Below are 8,498 nucleotides of genomic sequence, written 5' to 3'. Positions count from 1 at the left end.
GAGGGGTGACCCCCCCCCCCCCAATTCGGATCCTCCAGGTCCTAAAGGTAGCAGGATTTCCCGAACCCTCGAGGGCTCCTGAGGAAAGCTAGCCGGGCAAATCTCACACCAGATTTGTGTTTGTGTGTTTTGGGGAAAGCGGGGCCGGGAACAGGATAGCTTTGGAAAGTCAGCCCTCAGCACGACGACCTGACCTTCTCCCAATGGTTGACCATGCCCAGACTCTGAATGAATACCCCATGATGAGGTCCTATGGGGCACTGCGCCATTTATTCTCCAAGTGGTCTAAACCAGAGAAATCCATTCTTTCTTTCCTCAAACCTGTGAATCAGCTTGCAGCTCTGCGTAAGGATTGAGAAAGGGGGCATTACTTCGTAGGCAACAGGGGCCAGTGAAGGGTTGGGAGGGCACGTTAAAGTGGGGATTTGGAGTCGCTGGAAAAAGACTTGTGGAGGTGGGGTGAAAGGAGGCAGGAGGAGGCTGCTGGGGTCCAGCAGGAGAGAGGAAGGCAGAAAGTGCAGGGGTGTTCCTGAGGTGGACTCTGCAGAAACTAGGACTCTGGGAGTTCCCCGTTGTGCCGACAGACTCTGGCTCATGATACAGGATCAGAGATGCTTCTACAGGCTGATCATGAGTTCATTTTAGGACCTGTGCACTTAAAGGGGCCATTGCAACATCCAGATATGAAGACTGGTGGGCATCTGGCCCTACAGGTGTGGCCTACAGGTGAGGCCAGAGGGGGTGGGAGTCATGAGCATGGAGGGGCTGCAGCCCTTGGGGAAGGTGAGGTGAGGAGTGAGAAGACAGGGAAGAGTTTACATAAAGATGAGCTAGAGGAGACCCAGATGTTCTGAGCAGGCATCTATTATCTTGGACTCTAAGAGGAGAGGGTGTTTAAGAAGTGGGGAGGGCCAAGGCACGATGAGATGACCACGGCCACACCCTCAAGGAGCCTGCCTACTAGTGTTTGAGACAAGACACCCACATTAGGAGAAAAGTTAAACCTTCAAGGGGGTCACACAATATTTGCAAGTTGGGACACACCTTTCTGTTCCTCAGTCACCACCAACACAAACCCTACCCCCTTCTCTTGGCTCCCAGCACACACAGCAGATTCAGAAGCGCTCTGTCAAGGCAACATCAACCATCCAAGGTCCAGGACCGCTCACCTCCACCACCTTCCTCTTTCCAAGCTGATGTACTTTTTGCTCTTCTTGCCCTTCTCCTTTATTCCTTTTCTCCCTCATTGGTTTGGCACAGAGTGGTTCCCCGGTGGGGAGTGAGCCAGCCGGCCTGTTTCCTTGTGTGTGTGGATGTGATGGTGTGGGGTGTCTGGATGCGTGCGTGTGCAGTAAAGATGCCATCCTGAGCCTGCTTCTCTTCCCTTTTCTCTTACAAGCCGAGCATGACAGGCCCTGCTCTGATGAACTTCGCCCAAATCTAACAGGAGTGCAGACAACGGGAAGATTGGAAAACAAGGCCCAAGTCCCCTGAAACTGGACTCTCCTACATCCCCCTGGAGAACACGGAGCTGCAGTGATCCAGGGGCCAAGCTCGGGCTGCCAGCAAGGTCTCCCTTCCACACGTCCTGCCCTTAACACTCTTCCAGAGCCCCCTCCAAGGGCCCAGAGCCCTCACTGTGCACAGGGCTGTCCTGTCAGTGTGGAAACGAAATCACCATGGCAAGAGGTCCAGGTGGGAAGGGGGAGGAAATGGTTAAGTTTTCAGAAGAAACAGGAAAAGGGCAATGTTTAACAAGTGAAGGTGGGGGGGGGGTGCCTCCTGGCACCAGCACCAATGGAGATGATTTTGTGCCAGGGCTCAGACAGATGCCACACAAATAGTCATAAAATTCCACCTGCTAGAAAGAATGACTGTGGGGGCCTCTCTGCAGGGTATCAAGAAAGGCAGATGGGTACCAGGTTTCCATTTGGGGTGATGAAGAAAGCCTGTAACTTGATAGTGGAGATGGTTGTATAACACTGCGAATGTACTTAATGTCACTGAATTGTACACTTTAAAATGGTTGCAATGGTAAATTTTATGTTAGGTGTATTTAACCACACACAAACACAAAACATATTGTATCATTGAAAAACAGAGGGCTTTGTGAAGCCTCAATATTATTACTCTATAATAAATGTTTGGAGGACAGTTATCAGAGAATTAAAATTACTGTTTGGAGAACAGTATGTGGCCATATGCCCTTCGAACCCTGTATACACACATGTCCCAGACTGTCAGTGCTGCCAGGGTCCAGAGGAGGATGTGACCAGCATCATACATCAGAGACCCCTAGTCTCCGAACAAGGGTCCTGAGCCAGGCTGCTCTGGACCACAGAGCTCCGTTCTACCCCACTCTGCACCCCCATCATTCCCAGGATGACATGCTCTCAATCTGCTCCAAGGGGTCACTGTCTGTTCCAGTCAGGGTCGAGATTTTAAAAGACACAGGCTTAGAAAACCAAATCTCCCTCATGCCAAGAAACTCTCCTTTGTACTGGCTGCTCCAGGCCACTGCCTCTAGCTGCTGGTCCCCAAAGTCAGGAGCCAGGTCCTCTGAGCAAGAGAGTTGTCACACAGAGACTGGCCCAGAGGGCTCAGAGTCTGGACACATGTTCCCCAATCTGGCACTGGAATGTATGGGCTTTTCCTGGGTGTCTGAACAGGGCTGTGTTTAAAGACATGGCTATTCTGTAGCACAAAAGCCAGCTGGTAAACATCCCATCCCTCCAAATTTTCATTTTATCTCCCTCGCAGACTCTTCCTGGCAGGCTCAGAGACGTATCAGAGGTTAACTAGACAGGGGGAAGGCAGTTTCTAAACAGCTTTCAGAATCCACTAGCTTTGACTTCAAGTCTGGCCCACATGGGGTAGTAGGGATTGGATTTACCCTCCTGCACCCTCCAACCAAAAAACAAACACACAAAATATGTCAAACAACAGTTTTTGAGACACTGGGCATCTGGCAATGAAGGACAGTAATGCCCGAGAGACAGGAACAAATGGCCCAGCTCACTGCCCTGAGAGCTCGGAGCAGGAATGGGGAGCTTGAATGGAGCCCAGTGGACTCTGGGAGTTTCAGAAACAGCTAAGTGACCAGGATGAACGAAGTGCCTAGAGGTGGGGTGGTTGGCTAGAGTGTCAGAGAGCAGAAACCCCTGGAGATCTATGGAAGGTCCTCTCCAGTATGCAGCTGGGGATGGATCAACAGTGCATGGGAGGAAACAACCCAAGGAGGGAAAAGGTAATGAAGTCCCCACCAGGGCTGAGAACAGCGAAGGTGAGGACATGAAGACAATTACCATAACTGTATTCCATACGTTCAAAAGGCGATGTAGAAGCATGGGGTCCCAACTGAACTTCTAGAGATGAAAACATCTGAAATTAAACAACAGCAACACTGGATGGAATTAGTAGCAGATTAGGCATTTCAGAATAAAATATTAGGAAACTTGAAGACATAGCAGTAGAAACTATCCGAAATGAAAGGCAGAGAAAAAAGAATTTTAAAAATGGAAGAAGCATCAGTAGGCTGTGGGACGGCTGCAAGCGGCCTGATCTGAGTAACTGGAGTCTTCGAAGTAGAGGGGAGAAAGGAGGGACAGAAGGAATATTTGAAGAAATAATGGCTGAAGTTCAAATTTGATGGAAAATTATACATTCATAAGTCAAGGAACTCACCAAACCCCACACATAAGAAACACAGGAGACATAAACTCTATCAAGAAGAATATATAATCTGAATAGCCCTGTGTTTTCTTTTAAAACTGAATTTGTAGTTGAAATCTTTCCACAAAGAAAACTCAAGACCCAGCTGGCTTCACTGGGGAATTGTACCAAATATTTAAGGAAGAAATAATATCAATTCTCTACACATGCTCCTAGAAAACTGAAGAGGAGGGAATATTTCTCAGCCTTCCATGAGGCTAGTGTTATTCTGATATCAAAATCAAAAACATTTTAAGAAAATAAAATCACATACATTCATCATGAGCGTAGTTGTAAAAGTTCTAAACAAAACTTTAGTGATTGAGTTTAACAATTTATAAAAACCATAAAACATCAAGACCAAGTGAGATTAACCCCAGGAATTCAAGATTGGTTTAACATTCAAAAAAATCAATCAATACATGGCATAAGGATACATATAGATCAGCGGAATAGAACTGAGATTAGAAATAAATCCATACAAGCATGGTCAATTCATTTTCAAAAGTGTGCCAAGACAATTCAATGAAAGCAAGCTTTTCAAAACAAAATGATGCTAGGACAACTAGATAGCCACATGCAAAAGAATGAATTTGGAACCCCTACCTCATACCATATACAAAAATTAAAGACTTAAATGTCAGAGCTAAAACTATAAAACTCTTAAAAGAAAACATTGGTGGGGGGGGTGTATAGGTCAGTGGCAGAGCACATGCTCAGCATGCACAAGGTCCTGAGTTGAATCCCCAGCACCTCCACTAAAAAAAAAGAAAGAAAATATTACTGTAAATTTTTATGACCTTGGATTAGGAAATAATTTCTTAGATATGACACCTAAAGCATAAGCAAATAATTTTTTTTTTTAAAAATTGAACTTCATCAAAATTTAAAACTTTTGTGCTTGAAAGTACACTATCAAGACAGTGAAAAATCAGGCTATAGAATGGGAGAAAATATTTGCAAATCACATCTCTGATAAGGGTTTAGTGTTCAGAGTATATTTTTAAAAAATCTTACAACTCAACAATAAAAATACAAATAACCCAGTTCAAAAATGAGGAAAGGATCTGAATAGACATTTCTCCAAAGAGGAATACAAGTAACCAATAAACACATGAAAAGATGATCAACATGATATCATTAGAGAAATTGAAATTAAAACCACAATTAAAAAGCAAATTTAAACTGCACACCTATTAGAATAGTTAAAATGAACAAGTCTGATCATTCCAAGAATTCTTGTTGGCAAGAATATGAGCAACTAGAACTTTCATATAAAGGCACATCTCATTTCATTGCACTTAACTGTGATTCACACATACTGTTTCAAACTGAAGTTTCGTGGCAGCCCTGCATCCAGCAAGTCGATCAGCGTCATTTTCATCCCGCATTTGCTCACTTCGTGTCTCTGTATCACATTTTGGTAATTCTTACCACAAACCTTTTCACTGTCATTTTATCTATTATGCTGATCCGTCATCAATGATCTTTGATTTTACTACTGTGACTTGCTGAAGGCTCAGATTATGGTTAGCATTTTTGAGCAATAAAGTATTTTTTAAATAAGGTATATACATTTTTTTTGACATAATGCTATTGCACACTTAACTACTACAGTTTAGTGTGAATATAACTTTTATGTGCACTGGGAAACCAAAAAATTTGTATGACTCACTTTATTGTGATAGTTGCTTTATTGCACTGGTTTCGAATTGAGCCCACAATATCTCTGAAGTGTGCAACACACTTGATGAGAATACAAAATGCACCCACTTTGGAAAACAGTTTGGCAGGTTCTTAGAGAGTTAAACATACACCTACCATGTGACTCACCCATTTCTCTTTACCCAAAGGAAACGAAAGCTTCTGTCCTCATGAAGACTTACAAGTTCATTTTCATAACGGCTTTATTTCCAATAGTCACAAACTGGAAACATCTAAATGTCCCATCAAGAGTCTAGCTGAGCTACTTCACGGTATCGCTGTCTCAGCATCCTTTCACTGGCCAAGGAGTCTGCAGGGAACTTCCTGCTGTTCCAGGGGACCTGCCTCTTCTTCCTTCAGGTCCTGGTCTGATCTCTACCTCTTGGACCCCAGCACAGGGTCCTTCCCATAACTCGACAAGGAAATATTGTACAATTCTTCTTGAAAGAGGCTTCTATTTGCTGTTAAAGGTGGAAGAAAGCTTCCCCCTACATTCCAGATTTCAGCTTCAGAAGGAGAAATATTTGGGACAGAGACACCTTCCTAAGCTTCCAGAGTTTTCCCTGTGCAGGTAGCAGCCATCTCTGGTTAATGGTTTCAAGCCAACACTGCCAACTCCTCTTTCAGTAATTCCCTGAAACTAAGGCACGATTTACTCATTTCACCAGCATCCTGCCTGCGTCAGCTTATGAAGAGGTAAAACCAGGTCGCTGTATTGGCTTCTGGAAACTGACGATTTAAGCTTTCCTCCATATTTTACCCTCTTCCCCCTAAAAACACCAGTAAACAAACAGAAACCCCTATGCTTTTGGAAATTCTATATTATTTCACTGTAGTCAAGTGACAATCATAAGGCAGGCACAATTACACACTGGGTAATAACTTTCAACTTCCACAACTTCTCAAGATAAGTATTATATTCTTGATTTTACTGATGAGGAAATTGAGGTTCTCGAGAGGTTAAGCAGACAAAGTCGCTCAGCTGGTTGAGTGGAGATTTCAGGTCTGCTATCACTAAGTCTAATGACATGTCCACCAAATGACAGACAGCGGCTTGAAAGGGACAGGCGGACCCTCTGCTGACACACACAAATGGAGTGCCGTTCACTCACTGCGCGCATCTCTCCTCTTGTGAGCGGCTCTCAAGCCCCCCACCACCACCCCGGACGCAATAAGTCACTCTGGTTAGAGTGTGTGTGCATGTGTGTGTGCGTGTGTGACTCGGAGGGACAATGAGGGAGACTGGTGTAGCAACATCTGTTTTCATTCATTCCGGAAGATTTCTAGCTGCCCGCAGAATCCTGCGTTTGCTTGTTCTCTGGATGGATTCTGAAGCCAAGTATAATTCATACCGGGGCGTTAATCCTACAAAGGGTATTTACATGAGTTTCGGGTCCTGTGGACTAGAGGTCAGGGCCAGCTGACCACTAACTCCACACCTGCCTTTATTCTGCTGGGAGCAGAAAGGGGGGTCGACTGGGCTGTCAGTCAGCATTTTTTGGTTGCTGCAAAAGAAAATGAGTTGGGTGAGTTTAAGCAAGAAACAGGGACTTATTGGAAGGAGATCAAGTGAAGGAGCGATGAACACCCAGATTAAAGAAGGTTAAGAACTCGGGAAAGGCCAGCTTCTCAGCAGCCAGAACTTGAGGAATGTGTGTCTCGGAAGCGGCTATGAGTTTACTTGGCTCCAGCCTGTTTCTCTCCCACGGTGATCTGGCACCAGATCTCACTTCCAAGGAGAGAGAATGTCACTGCCCTACCTTGAGTTTAATTTGGTTGGGAGCAGGACCCCATGACTGCTGACTCATCAGAATCACAGCAGTTGTAGTGGATCCAACTAGTCACTCACTGCCGTCGACAATGCCCACACAGAAACACCCTTCTCTCCACTGTCACGGATGAAAAATGCCCCGCTTCCCAGGGACTGTCCAGTGTGAACCACACAAGCAATGCCCCACTCCCAGTGAGTAACAATCCAAAGACCCACCCAACTGACCATGCCCAGAAGTGGTGTGATGGGCTGGCCAGTCTCTGAGTCCAAAAGCCTGAGTAATGTTCACTTCTCATCTAGATACTATCTTAAGAGACTGACACCAGTCAGAATGTCCATAATTAAAAAGCCCACAAATGATAAATGCTGGAGATAGTGTGGAGACAAGGGAACCCCTCTACACTGTTAGTGGGAATGTAGTTTGGTGCAGCCATTATGGAAAACAGTATGGAGATTCCTCAAAAGACTAAAAACAGACTTAGCATATGATCCAGCAATCCCACTCTTGGCATATATCCAGAGGGAACCTTAATTCAAAAAGACACCTGCACCCCAATGTTCATAGCAGCACTATTTACAATAGCCAAGATATGGAAACAAACTAAATGTCCACCAACAGATGATTGGATAAAGCTATGTTATATTTATACAATGGAATACTACTCAGGCATAAAAAAGAATAAAATAATGCCATTTGCAGCAACATGGATGAACCTGGAGAATGTCATCCTAAGTGAAGTAAGCCAGAAAGAGAGCAAAATACCATATATCACTCATATGTCAAATTAAAAAAAAAAGACAAACTTATTTACAAAACCAAACCAGACTCACAGACATAGAAAACAAACTTATGATTACTGGGGGGAAGGCAGTGGGGAAGGATAAATTAGGAGGAGTTTGAGATTTGCAGATAATAATATATATAAAATAAACAGGTTCATACTGTATAGCACAGGGAACTATATTCAATATCTTATAGTAACTTATGGTGAAAAAGAATATGAAGAGGAATATATATGTATGTACACGTATGACAAGCATTATGCTGTACACCAGAAACTGACACAAGATAGTAAACTGACTGTATTTCAATAAAACATATGTATACACACACACACACATATGCAAAGGAGTCTATAACCTATGGATTAAATAATAAATCGGACACCAAAACCCTACACCACTTAAAAAGAGAAGACTGTATATGTTTCAGTCTGAAAGCTGGGCCAGCCTCTGCTGTGGGTGATGGGTAGGAGTTAGGTGCTGGCTCAGGAGTTGCATGGCCAGAGCACTTTGCCTCTTGCTACCTCTG

Source organism: Camelus bactrianus, chromosome 7, assembly GCF_048773025.1.
Source record: "Camelus bactrianus isolate YW-2024 breed Bactrian camel chromosome 7, ASM4877302v1, whole genome shotgun sequence".
Lineage (NCBI taxonomy): Eukaryota > Metazoa > Chordata > Mammalia > Artiodactyla > Camelidae > Camelus > Camelus bactrianus.
The sequence above is the reverse complement of the archived record's forward strand: the minus strand, read 5'-3'. Positions refer to the sequence as shown.